Below are 20,935 nucleotides of genomic sequence, written 5' to 3' on the forward strand. Positions count from 1 at the left end.
CCATGCCCTGGGATAGCAATCCTAGATAGTGATTCATGGGTTCCCAAACCCACCATCCTGGAGCATCAGAGTGCATGGAGCTGGCAGCAGAGGAAGCAGGCAGCTGGGTACTGAGCAGAAGCCGCATAAGCCGATACTTCCTCTGTAGTGCTGGCTCCTGTTATATACTGAGTGCTACCAAGTGCACTTTGCCTGGTACCTTTCTAGCTGCTTGGAGAGCAATGCCAGCGGAAGCTGGAAGAGGAAGAAAAGGTCAGTGTATTAAACGTCACATATGCTGCACTTTTTGCAATGGGCATATTAGCACTTGAATACAAAAAAGGTTATTGGGCTTCTTTCTACTATGGCTTCAAACAAAATACTTGCCAATGTAGACTTGCTCATTTCTGCTATATGCAAAGATCTCTGCATAGTTTCACTTTGATTCTCCTTCATCATGCCATGCTCTGCTAGGTACTAAGAGATCTGCAAAATCTAAGATGGTTCCCATTCATGAGCAAATGGAACAGGCAATTTTTTTTCCAAAAATCATTTTCAAGCTCTATCCAGTGAAAAACGTATTCACAAAGTGGATTGTTCCAGTAGAAGACCCTGCCAAATCAGTCTTAAATAAACATCTTACTGTCCCTATATCAAAATGTTCCTTCATTTAAAGATTCTGAAAACAGAAAATGTTAGGTGCTCTTTTATACTCTTTACCTCCACAAGTCCAGCCCTGTAACCGGCTATTGCTGCAATTTCTGTTTGTCAAACTGCAGCTAATTGGATCCTGTATTTCAGGACCTAGTTCTGGTGGAAGACTTACAAACCTTGCCTTCTGCCCTACTTTTCTGTGTTGATGCCCCAGAACCTAGTGACACAAATTTCCAGAATGGCTCTCATTTCTGTCCATGTGCGCAGTATCTTATGCCTAAAAACATGGGCAGCTGAAGCTGCCTGTAAAAGATGAATCGTCGTATGCCTTTTGAGGGAGGACGTCTTTTTGGTGATGTATTTGACAAGCGGTCATAGGAAGAAATGTCCTTTCACAACTGAAGATTTCAAAACCCTCTGAGGCTTCTATCTCCAGTAAATGAAGGGCAACTCATCGTTTTTTTTTTTTTTTTTTTAGATTTCAGTTTCAAAGCCAAAATATAGCCCTTACTTTCGGATTAGGCAGGACTGGGAACTCAGTCCACCAAGTCTACCCCAAAGACCTCTGCATGATGAGAGGGCTCCTTAACCCATATGGTGGGAGGGGGAGGGGGGGCACGTCTGTTGCAGATTACATCCCTCTAAGACAGACATCCCAAACCTGAGTTCTATCGGTGGTCCCAAAAGGGTATACGCAATAGCTTCAAACTTTCCCCCCTCACTCTTTTATTCTCTCAAAACAGCTAACATCTGCTTACAGTCAGATTTGCAGACTGCATGTGATCGCTGTAATTTGCGGTCACAGCGGCCCCAGGATCAGAAAGCACCCAATCAAAAGTATGCATCGGGAGCTTACCGATCCCTGCCGGCTACCCTACAGGGAGCGCACTCTCAGCACGGAAAGTTGTTTAAACAGGGCCAAATATACAGTCAGGTCCATAAATATTGGAACATCGACACAATTCTAATCTTTTTGGTTCTATACACCACCACAATGGATTTGAAATGAAACGAACAAGATGTGCTTTAACTGCAGACTTTCAATTTTAATTTGAGGGTTTGAGGGTATTTACATCTAACTCAGGTGAACAGTGTAGGAATTACAACAGTTTGTATATGTGCCTCCCACTTTTTAAGGGACCAAAAGTAATGGGACAATTGGCTGCTCAGCTGTTCCATGGCCAGGTGTGTGTTATTCCCTCATTATCCCATTTACAAGGAGCAGATAAAAGGTCCATAGTTCATTTCAAGTGTGTTATTTGCATTTGGAATCTGTTGCTGTCAACTCTCAATATGAGATCCAAAGAGCTGTCACTATCAGTGAAGCAAGCCATCATTAGGCTGAAAAAACAAAACAAACCCATCACAGAGATAGCAAAAACATTAGGTGTGGCCAAATCAACTGTTTGGAACATCCTTAAAAAGAAGGAACGCATCGGTGAGTTCAGCAACACCAAAAGACCCAGAAGACCACGGAAAACAACTGTGGTAGATGACTGAAGAATTCTTTCCCTGGTGAAGAAAACACCCTTCACAACAGTTGGCCAGAACAAGGACACTCTCCAGGAGGTAGGTGTATGTGTGTCAAAGTCAACAATCAAGAGAAGACTTCACCAGAGTGAATACAGAGGGTTCACCACAAGATGTAAACCATTGGTGAGCCTCAAAAACAGGAAGGCCAGATTTGAGTTTGCCAAACAACATCTAAAAAAGCCTTCGCAGTTCTGGAACAACATCCTATGGACAGATGAGACCAAGATCAACTTGTACCAGAGTGATGGGAAGAGAAGAGTATGGAGAAGGAAAGGAACTGATCATGATCCAAAGCATACCACCTCATCAGTGAAGCATGGTGGTGGTAGTGTCATGGCGTATGGCATGTACGGCTGCCAATGGAACTGGTTCTCTTGTATTTATTGATGATGTGACTGCTGACAAAAGCAGCAGGATGAATTCTGAAGTGTTTCGGGCAATATTATCTGCGCATATTCAGCAAAATACTTCAGAACTCATTGGACGACGCTTCACAGTGCAGATCGACAATGACCCGAAGCATACTGTGAAAGCAACCAATGAGTTTTTTAAGGGAAAGAAGTGGAATGTTATGCAATGGCCAAGTCAATCACCTGACCTGAATCTGATTGAGCATGCATTTCACTTGCTGAAGACAAAACTGAAGGGAAAATGCCCCAAGAACAAGCAGGAACTGAAGACAGTTGCAGTAGAGGCCTTAGCAGACCAACACCAGGGATGAAACCCAGCGTCTGGTGATGTCTATGCGTTCCAGACTTCAGGCTGCAATTGACTGCAAAGGATTTGCAACCAAGTATTAAAAAGTGAAAGTTTGATGGATGATTGTTAATCTGTCCCATTACTTTAGGTCCCTTTAAAAAGTGGGAGGCACATATACAAACTTTTGTAATTCCTACATCGTTAACCTGATTTGGTAAATACCCTCACATGAAAGATGAAAGTCTGCAGTTAAAGCACATCTTGTTAGTTTCATTTCAAATCCATTGTGGTGGTGTATAGAGCCAAAAAGATTAGAATTGTGTTGATGTCCCAATATTTATGGACCTGACTATATATGCAGCTGGTCAGTGTTAATGTGGTTGTCCACCGTGTACACCTATATTAAGGCTTACCTGTAGGTGCTGGAAATATCTCCTAAACCTCCACAGTTTCGGAGATATTTACAATAAAGCCATGCGCCGATGTCTAGGGGACATGCACACTTTAGAAAGGGCAGACTGTGCCGTTTCTAAAGTGGGTCAGGTGGTGACTGACGGCTCCTGCGCGCATGCACAGAAGTGACGTCACGCGATTCTGGCCAGTCGCACTGCCCTGCAATACACTGCAATGCCCCGCAATACCCCGCAATGCCCCGCAATACTCTGCAATACCCCGCAGTACTCTGCAATACCCCGCAATACTCTGCAAAACTCTGCAATGCCCTGCAATACCCCGCCATACCCAGCCATACTCTGCCATACCCAGCCATACTCTGCAATACTCGGTGATACCCAGCTATACTTTGCCATGCTCAGCCATACCCAGCCATGCTCGGCCATACTCGGCTGTACTCGGCCTCTGCCAGGCTGTGGAAGTCTCACACATGTGGTATCGCTGTACTCAGGAGGAGTAGGAGAATCTATTTTGGGGTGTCATTTTTGGTATGTACATGCTATGTGTTAGAAATATTGTATAAATGGACAACTTTGTATTAAAAAAAAAAAAATGTTTTAACTACTTCCCACCCGCCGCCCGTCATACGATGTCCTTGACTTTGAGCGGGGATATCTGAATGATGGGTGCAGCTACAGGCATCATTCAGATATCAGCTTTTTTCAGCCGGCGATTCCCTACACCATGAGAACGATCATAGCGGCTGTTCCGCTGCTTGATCGTTCTTACGGGAGGCGAGAGGGGACGTCCCCCCCTACCGCTGCCCTCAGGTGCCTCTACGGACTCACTGCTACGATCAAAGCCAGGATCGTTTTTTTTTTTTTATTATTTCAGGCTTCCCAGCCTAGAGGTGAGATGTGGGGTCTTATTGACCCCATATCTCACTGTAAAGAGGACCTGTCATGCCATATTCCTATTACAAGGGATGTTTACATTCCTTTTAATAGGAATAAAAGTGATCAAAAAATTTATTTTTTGGAAAAAAGCGTCAAACTAAAATAAATAAAATAAAATGAACAATAAAAAAAAAAAAAAAAAAAATTTCCCCGTGTGCTCGCATGCAGAAGCGAGCGCATACTTAAGTCCCGCCCACATATGAAAATGGTGTTCAAACCACACATGTGAGGTATCGCTGCGATCAGTAGAGCAAGAGCAATAATTTTGGCCCTAGGCCTCCTCTATAACTCAAAACATGTAGCCAGTAAAAAATGTTAAAGCGTCTCCTATGGGGATTTTTAGGTAGCGAAGTTTGGCGCCATTCCACGAGCGTGTGCAATTTTTAAGGGTGACATGTTAGGTATCTATTTACTCGGCATAACTTCATCTTTCACATTATGCAAAAACATTGGGCTAACTTTACTGTTTTTTTTTTTTTTTTTAAAGCACAAAACGTTTTTGTTTTTTTTTTAAAACGCGTTCGAAAAATTGCTGCGCAAATACCGTGCGAGATAAAAAGTTGCAACAACCGCCATTGTATTCTCTAGGGTCTTTGCTAAAAAAACATATATAATATTTTGGGGTTCTATGTAATTTTCTAGCAAATAAATTATGATTTTTACATGTAGGAGAGAAATGTCAGAATTGGCCTGCGTGCTCCCAGAATGCCTGATGGTGCTCCATGCATGTTGGGCCTCTGTATGTGGCCACGCTGTGTAAAAGTCTCACACGTGGTATCACCGTACTCGGGAGTAATAGCAGAATGTGTTTTGGGGTGTAATTTGTGGTATACATATGCTGTGTGTGAGAAATAACCTGCTAATATGACAATTTTGTGAAAAAAAAAAAAAAAAGAAAAAAAAAATCTTGATTTTGCAAAGAATTGTGGGAAAAAATGACAACTTCAAAAAACTCATCATGCATCTTTCTAAATACCTTGGAATGTCTTCTTTCCAAAAAGGGGTCATTTGGGGGGTATTTGTACTTTTCTGGCTTCTTAAGAAATGAGAGCCATTAGTACTTCAGGTGTGATCAATTTTCAGAGATTGGCACCATAGCTTGTGGACTCTATAACTTTCACAAAGACCAAATAATATACACCGATTTGGGTTATTTTTTACCAAAGATATGTAGCTGTATAAATTTTGGCCAAAATATATGAAGAAAAATTACTAATTTGCAACATTTTATAACACAAACAAATTAAAATGCATTTTTTTACAGAATTTTCGGTCTTTTTTCTTTTATAGCGCAAAAAATAAAGAACCCAGCGGTGATTAAATACCACCAAAAGAAAGCTCTATTTATGTGAAAAAAAGGACAAAAATGTAATTTGGGTACAGTGTTGCATGACTGAGTAATTGTCATTCAAAGTGTGAGAGCACCGAAAGCTGAAAATTGGTCTGGTTTTTAACCACTTCAGCCCCGGAAGGATTTACTCCCTTCCTGACCAGAGCACTTTTTACAATTTGGCACTGCGTCGCTTTAACTGCTAATTGCGCGGTCATGCAATGCTGTACCCAAACTAAATTTGCGTCCTTTTCTTCCCACAAATAGAGCTTTCTTTTGATGGTATTTGATCACCTCTGCCGTTTTTATTTTTTGCGCTATAAATGGAAAAAGACAGAAAATTTTGAAAAAAAATTATATTTTCTACTTTTTGTTATAAAAAAATCCAATAAACTCAATTTTAGTCATACATTTAGGCCAAAATGTATTCGGCCACATGTCTTTGGTAAAAAAAAATGTCAATAAGCGTATATTTATTGGTTTGCGCAAAAGTTATTGTGTCTACAAACTAGGGTACATTTTCTGGAATTTACACAGCTGTTAGTTTATGACTGCCTATGTTATTTCTTAAGGTGCTAAAATGGCAGGGCAGTACAAAACCCCCCAAATGACCCCATTTTGGAAAGTAGACACCCCAAGGAAATTGCTGAGAGGCATGTTGAGCCCATTGAACATTAATTTTTTTTGTCCCAAGTGATTGAATAATGACAAAAAAAAAAATTTACAAAAAGTTGTTACTAAATTATATATTGCTCACACAGGCCATGGGCATATGTGGAATTGCACCCCAAAATACATTTAGCTGCTTCTCCTGAGTATGGGGATACCACATGTGTGGGACTTTTTGGGAGCCTAGCAGAGCAAAATATTACAGCGCACACATGCAAAAAAGACATTTACCTCCAGCAGGGCTAGTTTAAAACACCTAGACAATCTAAAAAATATTAGCAAAAAATATGGGGATTTGGTCAAACCATATCGCTATATGGTGCTAAGCCCACTTACTGCGACAAAGTACCTCATGATTACTGGGTCCTACACTATCCATGGATTGGGAGCAAACACTCTTCTATATGGGAGAACTTTGAGGTATCCACCCATGACACAAGTGGACACTAATGAGAGGCACTTAATGAAAACCAAGCACGGCCTTCAGGATTTCTAAGGGTGTACATTTTTGATTTCACTCCTCACTACCTATCACAGTTTTGAAGGCCATAAAATGCCAAGATGGCACAACCCCCCCCCCCCCAAATGACCCCTTTTTGGAAAGTAGACACCCCAAGCTATTTGCTGAGAGGCATGTTGAGTCCATGGAATATTTTATATTTTGACACAAGTTGCGGGAAAGTGACCTATTTTTTTTTTTTTTTATTGCACAAAGTTGTCACTAAATGATATATTGCTCACACAGGCCATGGGCATATGTGGACTTGCACCCCAAAATACATTTAGCTGCTTCTCCTGAGTATGGGGATACCACATGTGTGGGACTTTTTGGGAGCCTAGCCGCGTACGGGGCCCCGAAAACCAAGCACCGCCTTCAGGATTTCTAAGGGCGTAAATTTTTGATTTCATTCCTCACTACCTATCACAGTTTTGAAGGCCATAAAATGCCAAGATGGCACAAAACCCCCCCAAATGACTCCATTTTGGAAAGTAGACACCCCAAGCTATTTGCTGAGAGGCATGTTGAGTCCATGGAATATTTTATATTTTGACACAAGTTGCGGGAAAGTGACAATTTTTTTTTTTTTTGCACAAAGTTGTCACTAAATGATATATTGCTCAAACATGTCATGGGCATATGTGGAATTACACCCCAAAATACATTCTGCTGCTTCTCCTGAGTACGGGGATACCACATGTGTGGGACTTTTTGGGAGCCTAACCGCGTACGGGGCCCCAAAAACCAATCACCGCCTTCAGGATTTCTAAGGGCGTAAATTTTTGATTCACTCCTCACTACCTATCACAGTTTCAAAGGCCATAAAATGCCAAGATAGCACAAAACCCCCCCCAAATGACCCCATTTTGGAAAGTAGACACCCCAAACTATTTGCTGAGAGGCATGGTGAGTATTTTGCAGCTCTCATTTATTTTTGAAAATGAAGAAAGACAAGAAAATATGTTCAAAACTTTGTGACAAAAAGCGAGGTCTGCAAAATACTCACTATACCTCTCAGCAAATAGCTTGGGGTGTCTACTTTCCAAAATAGGGTCATTTGGGGGGGGGGTTGTGCCACCTGGGCATTCCATGGCCTCCGAAACTGTGATAGGCAGTGAAGAGTGAAATCAAAAACTTACACCCTTAGAAAGCCTGAAGGCGGTGCTTGGTTTCAGGGTCCCATACGTGGCTAGGCTCCCAAAAAGTCTCACACATGTGGTATCCCTGTACTCAGGAGAAGCAACAGAATGTATTTTGGGGTGTAATTTCACATATTCCCATGGCATGTTTGAGCAATATATAATTTAGTGACACCTTTGTGCAAAAAAATTGTCTTTTTCCCCGCAACTTGTGTCACAATATAAAATATTCCATGGACTCTACATGCCTCTCAGCAAATAGCTTGGGGTTTCTACTTTCCAAAATGGGGTCATTTTGGGGGGGGTTTGAACTGTCCTGGCATTTTATGCACAACATTTAGAAGCTTATGTCACACATCACCCACTCTTCTAACCACTTGAAGACAAAGCCCTTTCTGACACTTTTTGTTTACATGAAAAAATATTTTTTTTTTGCAAGAAAATTACTTTGAACACCCAAACATTATATTTTTTTTAAAGCAAATGCCCTACAGATTAAAATGGTGGGTATTTAATTTTTTTTTTCACACAGTATTTGCTCAGCGATTTTTTAAACGCATTTTTTTGGGAAAAAACACACTTTTTAAAATTTTAATGCACTAAAGCACACTATATTGCCCAAATGTTTGATGAAATAAAAAAGATGATCTTAGGCCGAGTACATGGATACCAAACATGACATGCTTTAAAATTGCGCACAAACGTGCAGTGACGACAAACTAAATACATTTTTAAAAGCCTTTACAGGTTACCACTTTAGATTTACAGAGGAGGTCTACTGCTAAAATTACTGCCCTCAATCTGACCTTCATGGTGATACCTCACATGCATGGTGCAATTGCTGTTTACATTTGACGCCAGACCGACGCTTGCGGTCGCCTTTGACCGAGAGCAGGGGGGGACAGGGGTGCTTTTTTTTTTTTTTCTTTATTATTTTTTTGCTTTTTTATCTTATTTTTAAATTGTTCCTTTCATTTTTATTTTTTTTTTAATCATTTTTAGTGTTATCTCAGGGAATGTAAATATCCCCTATGATAGCAATAGGTAGTAACAGGTACTCTTTTTTGAGAAAACTGGGGTCTATTAGACCCTAGATCTCTCCTCTGCCCTCAAAGCATCTGACCACACCAAGATCGGTGTGATAAAATCCTTTCCCAATTTCCCAATGGCGCTGTTTACATCCGGCGAAATCTAAGTCATGAAATGCTCGTAGCTTCCGGTTTCTTAGGCCATAGAGATGTTTGGAGCCACTCTGGTCTCTGATCACCTCTATGGTCAGCTGGCTGAATCACCGGCTGCATTCTCAGGTTCCCTGTTGGGACAGGAGAGCCAGAGAAAAACATGGAAGACAGTGGGGGGGGGGGATTCCCTCCCACTGCTTGTAAAAGCAGTCTAGAGGCTAATTAGCCACTAGGATTGCTTTTACATGAAAGCTGACTGCTGGCTGAAAAGAATTATACCAAGATGATACCTAAACCTGCAGGCATCATTCTAGTATAACCACTAAAAGTCCAGCAACATACCAGTACGTTGCTGGTCCTTGTTGGGCATATATTGTAAACTTTTTTTTCATGCAGCCTGTGGGCTGAACGAAAAAAAGAGATTGATCGGTGGGTATGCCCACCATTAGAATACCTCCCTTCATCCACCCACTTCTAATGATGGGCATACATGCACCGTATATATATGCCGAAGCATGGGGACATCCTCCCGCAAAAGTTAGGAGCAAATCGCTCCTCCGCCCTCTGCTGCCCCCACGCTTCGGCATATATGCTGAAGTATGTAACTGTGGTAGTGAAATCACCTCCGACAGCTCTGGAGTCACGGCTTTATGTATCGTGGGAGCAAACGCTGTTGCTGTCAAGATAAATAAATCCACGCTGCAACTGAATGGCGTACCTGCTAAGCAAATGATGGTAACATTACAGTATAACAGTAAGACTTACCATACCTGCAAAGCAAAGCAAATACAAAAAAAAACATAGTAAAAAATAAAACATTTAACGCAACCTGTGCCTAAAATATATATATGCCGAAACATGGGGGCATCCTCCCACAAAAGGCAGGAGCAAATCGCTCCTCCACCCACTGCTGCCCCCATGCTTCGGCATATATGCTGAAGTATGTAACTGTGGTGGTGAAATCACCTCCGACAGCGTTGGAGTCACGGCTTTATGTATCGTGGGAGCAAACGCTGTTGCTGTCAAGATAAATAAATCCGCTCTGCAGCTGAATGGCGTACCTGAAAACAAAAAAATGGTTACCAACAAAACACAGTAAACAGTAAAGTATAAAAAAATTGCATATCTGAAAAGCAAACATGGTAAAACATAATAACAATAAAACATTGCAGAATAGAATACAGTAAAAAAGAGCAGAACAATAGAGAGAGAATAGAGAGAGAGAGAAAACAATAAAACGACAACTATTTTTGTTTTTTTTATTTTATATTTTTTTTGTGTTTTTATTTTTTTTAGTAACTTTAACTTTTGTAACTGGTACCAGGTTTGCGTCTCTCAAAATGAGATGGCATCTTGGGAGACCCTGTGAAAGTGTGTCCTAGTCTGTGCAATGCTGTACCCTACGCTAAAACTCAACTAGTGTATGGTAGCGTTCAAAACATTCACCAATGCATAGACCAGGATTGTCAGGACAGGAGGGACAATAATACCGGGTGTCACGCCTAAATCCCCGCTTGCTACAGACACGACATCTTCTTTGGGGGGCTCGTTGGGTAGGGGTACTTGAGAGGACATAAGGAAAATGCCTCTCATGCAGCCGGCTTACTGCATTTGGTTGGGGAAGGTGAGGTGGAGCACCGTCTGGAAACAGAAGGGCTCTGACAATCTCTTCCTGGAATTTAAGGAAGGATCCAGTCCGTCCTGAAGCTCTGTATAGCACATGAGCGTTCAGCAAAGCCAATTGAAATAAATAAACAGACACTTTTTTGTACCAGCGTCTGGTCTTACGGGCAGCTAGGTACGGCGCCAACAACTGGTCGTTGAGGTCCACCCCTCCCATATTTTGGTTATATTCGTGGACACAGAGGGGTTTCTCCACAACACTAGTCGCCGTAGTAATTTGGACCGTCGAACGAAAACATTCTTATTGTCCCTCCACTTCATAGCGAGCAAGTTATTATACTGCAAGCAGGCTCTCTCCCCCAGCCTAAGACGGGAATCTACAAGCCGCTGGGGAAAGCCCCAGCGATTAGGTCGCATGGTGCCACATGCTCCAATCTGTTGATCAAAAAGGTGGCTAAAAAGTGGCACGCTCGTGTAATAATTGTCCACGTACAAGTGGTACCCCTTTCCGAATAAGGGTGACACCAAGTCCCACACTATCTTGCCAGCGCTTCCTATGTAGTCAGGGCAGTTTGTCGGCTCTACGTGACTATCTTTGCCCTCGTAAACCATAAAACTATATGTATAGCCTGTGGCCCTGTCACAGAGCTTATACATCTTGACCCCGTATCTGGCACGCTTGCTGGGAAGGTACTGTTTGAATGACAAGCGGCCAGAAAATCAGGGACTCATCAACGTAGACAACTTGATGGGGAGTAAACAAGTCTGCAAAACGCTGGTTGAAGTGGTTTACGAGGGGCAGAATTTTGTAGAGCCGATCGTATCCAGGGTCTCCACGAGGACGACAGAGTTCATTGTCATTGAAGTGCATTAACCGCAAAATCTGCTCGTATCGTGCCCTGGTCATGGAGGCAGAGAACAAGGGCATATGGTGAATTGGGTCAGTGGACCAATATGACCGCAACTCACTCTTTTTAGTTATGCCCATATTGAGGGAAAGGCCCAGAAAGATCTTAAATTCTGGCAAGGGAGGACTGGGGAATAGTGGCAGTGTGTTGACCAGCGTATAAATTGCTTTGGTCCACAATAGATCTATAGGGATCTTCGGTGAAAAACAGCGAATAAAAATCCAGTGGCGTAAAATCAAATGTTTCCACCTGAATTCCAGGTTGGCCAGTGAATGGGGGAAGTACGGGTGCTGCAGAAGTGGTGGGTTCCCAATTGGGATTGGCGAATGCAGCAGGAAGGGCACTATGGGCACGACGGGCCTGTGTTCGTCTTCTTGGTGGCAGCGGGACACTACTAGTGCTTGCCACCTCGCCAGCTTGAACTGCACTTATGGGACTCGCCACGTCACCATGTGATACTGCAGTGCTGGATGTACGACCAGGGTGTACTAGGCCGCTGGTCCTTGCCAGTTCACCAGAAGGAATAGTGGCGCTAGTACTGCTCTGCTCCATACGAGGGACCTGTGGTTCTTGCACTTCAAGGACAGAAGAAGAAGATTGGGGACTGGTACGCCTGACCTTAGGAGGGACCACAACTCCGTCGTCAGACCTATCTGTCATGGAGCTGCTGTCCTCTACAGGATCGTATTCTGAGCCTGAATCTGACAGATGAGTGACTTCCTCTTCACTATCTGTCATGCTCAGGAACGTGTAGGCCTCTTCACTAGTGTACCTTCGATTTGCCATTTTGGGCTCTAAATTTAGGGGTACACTAGTGAGACTCACAGGCAAAAAAGCTCCTGACTGTTAGCGACTGATTCAAAACGCTACCAAAAAACTGTTAGCGATCGCAGGGATCAGGCCTGACTCTGCGAACGCTGCAGTTATGTGTGCTTAGTGTTTTGTAAGTGTCAGTGATCGATCGATACTGCACTTGGGTGGGCTGGGCAGGGCTGGGCCGAAGGTGCTAGCAGGTATCTGGGCTGATCCCGATAAACACTGTGTTTATGGGAATCCTAAACTGCTGGGGATGCTAGTATAGATCTGATCGGATCAGATATTGATCCGTTCAGATACTATAACACTAAGGGAGGTGTATGCTGCGTGCGTGGGTGTTAGTGGTACTGGCGCTAACCCTACGCTGCCTTGGGCGACGCAGACCTTATCTGACCCTAAAAACGTAACTTATATCACCGCCGGGCAATTAGGGGGTTAAACCTTTATAAGGTAATAAACGGCGGGTGCCCTAAAACTATAATAAACTATAAAAAACAAACTAACCAGCGTCACCCATAACACTTATACGGTGATCGCTGGTGAAAGGGTTAACTAGGGGGCAATCAGGGGGTTAAAACCTTTAGTAGGTAGTATATGGGGGTCCCTGTCGCTATAAAACACTGACGGCAAACCTATATACTCACCTCCCTAACTAGCATCACCAGTGACACTAATACAGCGATCAGAAAAACGATCGCTTAGTGACACTGGCGACGGGGGGTGATCAAGGGGTTAACCTTTATTAGGGGGGGTTAGGGGGGTACCCTAGACCTAAAGGGGGGTACGCCAGACCTAAAGGGGGCTAACCCTAACTGCCCTAACACTTATAACTGTCACAAACTGACACCAATGCAAAAAAAAAAAAAACTGCTATTGGTGTCAGTGTGACAGGGGGTACAGGGAGGTGATCGGGGGGTGACTGGGGGGTGAAAAGTGTGCCTGGCGTGTTCTACTGGAAGTGTAGTGTTGGTGCACTTACTTGATGTCTTCTCTCCTCGGCGCCGGAACGAAAAAGACCGGCTCGAGGAGAGATGACATCAGAGGCAGAGGAAGATTCTCATTGGCTGGGAGTTAGCCCACCGATAATGTTGCTCCTGATCTTGCGCATGTGTGGTATGATATCTAGGAGGCCTGTTATTAAAAAATAGCAAAACAAGCCAGATCTTGTACAGCGCATGCTCATTCGTGAGGCTGTTGGAACTCTGTGTAAGTGGAACCAGTCTACGTGGTGAGTTAAAACCAGAGGGGGGACCTTGAGTGGAGAGGGAAAAAGTCTTGCTTTTTGATTGCTGGGTTGCATTTTTGGGGCTTTTCCTTTTAGCTTTTCTATCACCTTTTTCTGTCACTTTTTAAATAGTTTTTTTTTTTCTTTGGTTCCTTCAGACTACCAATTAAGGGGAGTGGTTAATTGCTCACAGGTGCTTGAGGCCTATATAACCTGGTGTAGGACACATACTGAGCCTGCTCATTCGTGAGGCTGTTGGAACTCTGTGTAAGTGGAACCAGTCTAAGTGATGAGTTAAAACCAGAGTTAGTGGAACCAGTCTAAGTGGTGAGTTAAAACCAGAGTTAGTGGAACCAGTCTAAGTGGTGAGTTAAAACCAGAGTTTAAAACAGGAGGTTATAACAGGGGTCATAGTACCCGTGTAGTGTGAGTACCTGAGTGTTGTCTGAGTAGTGTGTGTGGATCGTTAGTACTTGTGTATTGTATACTGTATACTTGTGTATTGCAAGTGCACGTAGGTCTGCGAGCGCACGTAGGTCTGCGAGTGGCCTGCGAGTGCACGTAGGTCTGCGAGTGGCCTGCGAGTGCACGTAGGTCTGCGAGTGGCCTGCGAGTGCACGTAGGTCTGCGAGTGGCCTGCGAGTGCACGTAGGTCTGCGAGTGCACGTAGGTCTGTGAGTGGCCTGCGAGTGCACGTAGGCCTGCGAGTGCACGTAGGTCTGCGAGAGGCCTGCGAGTGCATGTAGGTCTGCGAGTGCACGTAGGTCTGCAACTGGTCTGCGAGTGCACGTAGGTCTGCAACTGGTCTGCGAGTGCACGTAGGTCTGCGAGTACCTGTGTATTGTCTTGTTGTGTACCTGTGTATTGTCTTAAGTATTAGTGCCGGGAAGCTAGCTGTTAGGTAATATTTGGACAGGGTATAATCCCCAATCCTCACTAAATTTAATAGGTACGATGCCCAGCGGGTGTGGAGAGGCGACTCTTTGTACATCTTGCTGCATGTATGCGTTCCTTGATCATCCGATCGAGGGCGAATACTGCTCTGCAAAATGTAAGCACATTGTTTCCCTAGAAGCCCAGGTTCTGAATCTGGGGAAGCAACTGTCAGTACTGAGAAGTCCCTCCATAATAAAGGAGAGCCAGGAACGTACACAGCAGGGGCCAGCACAAATGCGGGTGGAGACAAAGAGGTGCAGGCACTAGCAAAGAGTAGATGGGTGACAGTCAGGAAGGGTAGAGGGGGAAGTGCCAGGGAGGCCGATCCAGGACTGGAGCATCCCAGTAAGTATGCTCCATTGAGTGACATTGGTGCCGGGGGAAGAACTCCTCCAGTGAGAGTGGGGGGGCAGCGAAGGGAAAGGAAAGACAGATTCTGGTGGCAGGGGACTCAATTCTTAGAAGGACAGAGAAGGCAATCTGTAACCAAGACCTGAAGCGCCGAACAGTATGTTGTCCACCGGGCGCTCGGGTTCGGCACACATCACGGATCTTGTGGACAGATTACTGGGAGGGGCTGGGGAAGACCCAGCTGTCATAGTGCACGTTGGCACCAATGACAGAGGCAGATGGAGTGTCCTAAAGAACGATTTTAGGGACTTGGGAGCTAAATTGAGGAAAAGGACCTCCAAGGTAGTATTCTCAGGAATACTACCGGTACTTCGAGCCACACCAGAAAGGCAGAGGGAGATTAGGGTAGTAAACAAGTGGCTGAAAAGCTGGTGTAGTAAGGAGGGGTTTGGGTTCCTGGAGGACTGGGCCGATTTCTCAGTCAATAACCGGTACTATAGAAGGTATGGACTGCACCTAAATGAGGAGGGTGCAGATCTGCTGGGAATGAAGCGGTAAGTATAGTAGCAAGTCCTAGTTGCAATCTTGAAACACCCAATACGAGGACAATATGCGACCGGTCTAAACTATGTGACATGTTCACCAATGCCAGGAGCATGGCGGACAAGATGGGTGAACTAGAGATACTGTTGTACGAGGAGGATTTGGATTTTGTGGGAATTTCAGAGACCTGGTTCAACAGCTCTCATGATTGGCTGGCAAACATTCAAGGGTATACCCTTTACCACAAGGATAGAGAGGGTAAAAAAGGGGGAGGGGTATGCCTATATATCAAGAATAATGTACAAGTGAATGTGAGAGATGACATCACTGAGGGAGCTAGGGAGGAGGTGGAATCCTTATGGGTAGAGCTCCAAAGGGATGAAGCTAAGGGGAAAATAATACTGGGAGTATGCTATAGGTCCCCTAACCTGAGGGAGGAAGTGGAGACAGATCTCCTATCACAATTTGGATTAGCAGCAAGGATGGGAAGCGTTATCATAATGGGGGATTTTAATTATCCAGACATAGACTGGGCAGAGGGAACCGCGCATTCATTTAAGGCTCGCCAGTTCCTTAATGTCTTGCAGGACAATGTTATGGGTCAGATGGTAGACGCACCAACTAGAAATAAAACATTACTGGATCTACTGATTACCAACAATACAGACCTGATCACGGATGTGGAAATACGGGGCAATTTAGGTAACAGCGATCACAGGTCAATTAGTTTCAGTATAAATCAAAACAAATAGGAAACATAAAGGGAATACAAAGACACTGAATTTCAAAAGAGCCAACTTCCCTAAACTACAAACCTTGCTAAAAGGCATAAATTGGGATAAAATATTAGGAACAAAGAACACGGAGGAGAGATGGGTTTTAAGAGTATATTAAATAAGGGCATTAGCCAATGTATCCCATTGGGTAATACATTTAAAAGGGCGAACAAAAGTCCTGGATGGCTTAATTCCAATGTAAAAATGCATATAAAAGTAAAGGAGAAGGCCTTCAAAAAATACAAGGTTGAGGGATCATCCTCAGAATTCAGACTTTATAAAGAATGCAACAAGAAATGTAAGGGTGCAATTAGGACGGCTAAGATAGAACATAAAAGACACATAGCGGAGGAGAGCAAAAAAAATCCCAAGAAATTCTTTAAGTATGTAAACAGTAAAAAAGGGAGGACTGACCATATTGGCCCCATAAAGAATAAGGAAGGACATCTGGTTACAAAGGATGGGGAGATGGCGAAGGTATTGAATTTATTCTTCTCCTCTGTCTTCACGAGTGAATCGGGGGGCTTCAGTAACCAAAACTGCAGTGTTTATCCTCATGATACATCACAGGAAGCACCTCCATGGTTAACAGAGGACAGAATTAAAATTAGACTTGAGAAACTTAACATTTATAAATCACCGGGACCAGATGGCTTGCATCCGAGGGTACTTAGGGAACTCAGTCAAGTGATTGCCAGACCGTTGTTCCTAATTACAGATAGTCTACTGACTGGAATGGTACCAGCTGATTGGAAAAAAGCCAATGTAGCACCAATATTTAAAAAGGGCCCAAAATACACCCCTGGGAATTACAGACCAGTTAGCCTAACATCAGTAGTATGTAAACTCTTGGAGGGGATGATAAGGGACTATATACGAGATTTTAGTAATGAGAACGGTATCATTAGCAGTAATCAGCATGGATTCATGAAGAATCGTTCTTGCCAAACCTACTAACCTTCTATGAGGAGGTGAGTTGCCATCTAGATAAAGGAAGGCCCGTAGACGTGGTGTATCTGGATTTTGCTAAAGCATTTGACACAGTTCCCCATAAACGTTTACTGTACAAAATAAGGTCCATTGGCATGGACCATAGGGTGAGTACATGGATTGAAAACTGGCTACAAGGGTGAGTTCAGAGGGTGGTGATAAATGGGGAGTACTCAGAATGGTCAGGGGTGGGTAGTGGGGTTCCCCAGGGTTCTGTGCTGGGACCAATCCTATTTAATTTGTTCATAAACGACCTGGAGGATGGGATAAACAGTTCAATCTCTGTATTTGCAGACGATACTAAGCTAAGCAGGGCAATAACTTCTCCGCAGGATGTGGAAACCTTGCAAAAAGATCTGAACAAATTAATGGGGTGGGCAACTACATGGCAAATGAGGTTCAATGTAGAAAAATGTAAAATAATGCATTTGGGTGGCAAAAATATGAATGCAATCTATACACTGGGGGGGAGAACCTCTGGGGGAATCTAGGATGGAAAAGGACCTGGGGGTCCTAGTAGATGATAGGCTCAGCAATGGCATGCAATGCCAAGCTGCTGCTAACAAAGCAAACACAATATTGGCATGCATTAAACAGGGGATCAACTCCAGAGATAAAATGATAATTCTCCCACTCTACAAGACTCTGGTCCGGCCGCACCTAGATTATGCTGTCCAGTTCTGGGCACCAGTCCTCAGGAAGGATGTACTGGAAATGGAGCGAGTACAAAGAAGGGCAACAAAGCTAATAAAGGGTCTGGAGGATCTTAGTTATGAGGAAAGGTTGCGAGCACTGAACTTATTCTCTCTGGAGAAGAGACGCTTGAGAGGGGATATGATTTCAATATACAAATACCATACTGGTGACCCCACAATAGAAATAAAACTTTTTCACAGAAGAGAGTTTAACAGGACTCATGGCCACTCATTAAAATTAGAAGAAAAGAGGTTTAACCTTAAACTACGTAGAGGGTTCTTTACTGTAAGAGCGGCAAGGATGTGGAATTCCCTTCCACAGGCGGTGGTCTCAGCAGGGAGCATTGATAGCTTTAAGAAACTATTAGATAAGCACCTAAATGAACGCAACATACAGGGATATACAATGTAATACTGTCATATATTCACACATAGGTTGGACTTGATGGACTTGTGTCTTTTTCAACCTCGCCTACTATGTAACTATGTATATAACCTGATGCATGTGCCATACGTGATCTGAGGAGGCTTGTTATTGGACAATAATAGGCCATCCCAGATCACCTATATCACATGCGCCATACAAGTCAATTTTCAAATATATACCATAGTTTGTAGACGCTATAACTTTCACACAATCCAAATACCCTGTTGCCACCCGCGCTACATACCTCCCAACTGGCCCTGATTTTGAGGGACTGTCCCGGATTTGGAACAAAGTCCCTCTGTCCCTCTTTCCTCCTCATTTGTCCCTCATTTTGGTCTAATCTGTATAGTTGTATATAAAATGCTATGTATATAAACTACTTATGAAAAAGTGTTTGTCGGTGCTAAACCTTTCATCCAATTTTTTATTGTTGCATTTGGAAATTCCAAAAGTCAATCTAAAGGAATAGTATGGGTAAAAAAAAACACTTGTGGGTTTAACTAATCATTTTTTTTTTTTTACTTGTAGAATTCTCTTTAAGGGGCGTGGCAGGGGGTGTGTCCTGTGTCTACCTACTTTTGCTAATAGGTGTCTCTCATTTCCATCTCAAAAGGTTGGGAGGTATGCTATAGCCAAACGACTGTTACAGTGTGGGCTTACTTTACCAGGAGGCCATCTTTTGACGTTCTCCTGTGATCGTGCTTCTTGCGCGCCCCCTGGGGCAGGTGGTGTGCTCTGTGATCGCCGAGTCCAAAGGACTTTTGCGCAAACCAATCTATATACGCTTATTGCGATTTTTTTTTTTTAAACCAAAAATATGTAGAAGAATACATTTTGGCCTAAACTGAGAAAATATATTTTTTTTAATTTGGGATGTTTATAGCAAAAGTAAAAGATATTGTGTTTTTTTCAAAATTGTCGCTTTTTATTTTTTGTTTATAACGCAAAAAAATAAAAACCGTAGAGGTGATCAAATACCACCAAAAGAAAGCTCTATTTGTGGGAAAAAAAGGACGTCAATTTTATTTGAGTGCACCTTCGCACGACCGCGCAATTGTCAGTTAAAGCGACGCAGTGCCGTATCGCAAAAATCGGCCTGGTCTTTAAGGGGGGAAATCTTTCTGGTCCTTAAGTGGTTAAATACCACCAAAAGAAAACTATTTTGTGTGAAAAAAATGATAAAAATTGAGTTTGGGTACAGTGTTGCATGACCACGCAATTGTCATTCAAAGTGTGACAGCCCTGAAAATTGGCCTGGGCAGGAAGGGGGTAAAAGTACCCGCTAGGCAAGTGGTTAAAGGGGGGTGAATCTTTTCTATACCCACTGTATACACCATAGTTTGCAGACACTAGAATTTACACACAATCCAATTATTATACACTTATTGGGATTTTTTTTTTACCAAAGACATGTAGTAGAATACATTTTGACCTAAATTTATGAAGATATTTGATTTTATTGGATATGTTTAATAGCAGAAAGTAGAAAATAACTTTTTTTAAAAATAAAATTCAGTCTTATTCAGTTTATATAATAAAAAAATAAAAACCCAGTGGTGATAAGATACCACTAAGACAAAGCTCTATTTGTGTGACCGCGCAATTACCAGTTAAAGTAGCGCAGTGCTATATAATAGCAGAAAATGGCCTGGTCATGAAGGGGGTAAAACCTTCCGAGCTGAAGTGGTTAACCGCCCCCGGACAGCTCACTTACTGCGGCAGGGCGACCTGGCTGAGCGAAACAACGTACCTGTACAATGTTTCCTCCTCGGGGTCTGGGGCGCGCCTGCGTGCCGCCGGGGGGCCCGCGGATCGTTCACAGGAGACGCAGGACGGCGGTCTGCCTATGTAAACAAGGTAGATGCCATTCTGTCAGAGAAGAAGAGAGAGATCTTGTGTTTCTGCTAATCCAGTCAGTCCATCCCCCACACAGTTAGAAATCACTCCCTAGGAGCGCACTTAACCCGTTGATCGCCCCTGTTAACCCCTTCCCTGCCAGTGTCATTAGTACAGTGACCATGCATTTTTATAGCACTGATCACTATATTGATGTCACTGGTCCCCAAAAAGTGTCACTTAGTGTCCAATTTGTCCACCGCAATGTTGCAGTCCCGCTGATCGCCACCATTAGTAGTTAACCTCCCTGGCGGTATGATTATTTCGGATTTTAGGTGCTGAAAGCGGTACAATTATTTTGCATGGAAATTTGGCGTTTTATATTGTAGGTCTGTAATTCTTAACAATAACACACTTATATCTGTCCAAACAAGAGTCTAGTAGATATCCCGGGTATGATAAAGTTTGAAACACAAAAACATAAATTATAATATAATAAATAAAAATAAATAATTAAAAAAAATAAAAATAAATAGTAAAAAAATAAATTTCCCCACGATTCACTATCGCTCAATTCTGCAAGTGTTCTAATTTACTATCGCTGTTTTCTAGCTGGTCTAAAGCCACTTTTGACGTAAAGGGACACTTTTTGGTTGCTATGGACAATCTCCAGTTTACAGGCAGAAAGAACAGTGTATATCATGTAAAACTGCATGCAGGGCATGGGCCAGAGCACTGGGGACAAAAGGGATGTGAAATCATTTCATACAGTACTGT

Source organism: Aquarana catesbeiana, linkage group LG09 (genome assembly GCF_042186555.1).
Source record: "Aquarana catesbeiana isolate 2022-GZ linkage group LG09, ASM4218655v1, whole genome shotgun sequence".
Taxonomy (NCBI): Eukaryota; Metazoa; Chordata; class Amphibia; order Anura; family Ranidae; genus Aquarana; species Aquarana catesbeiana.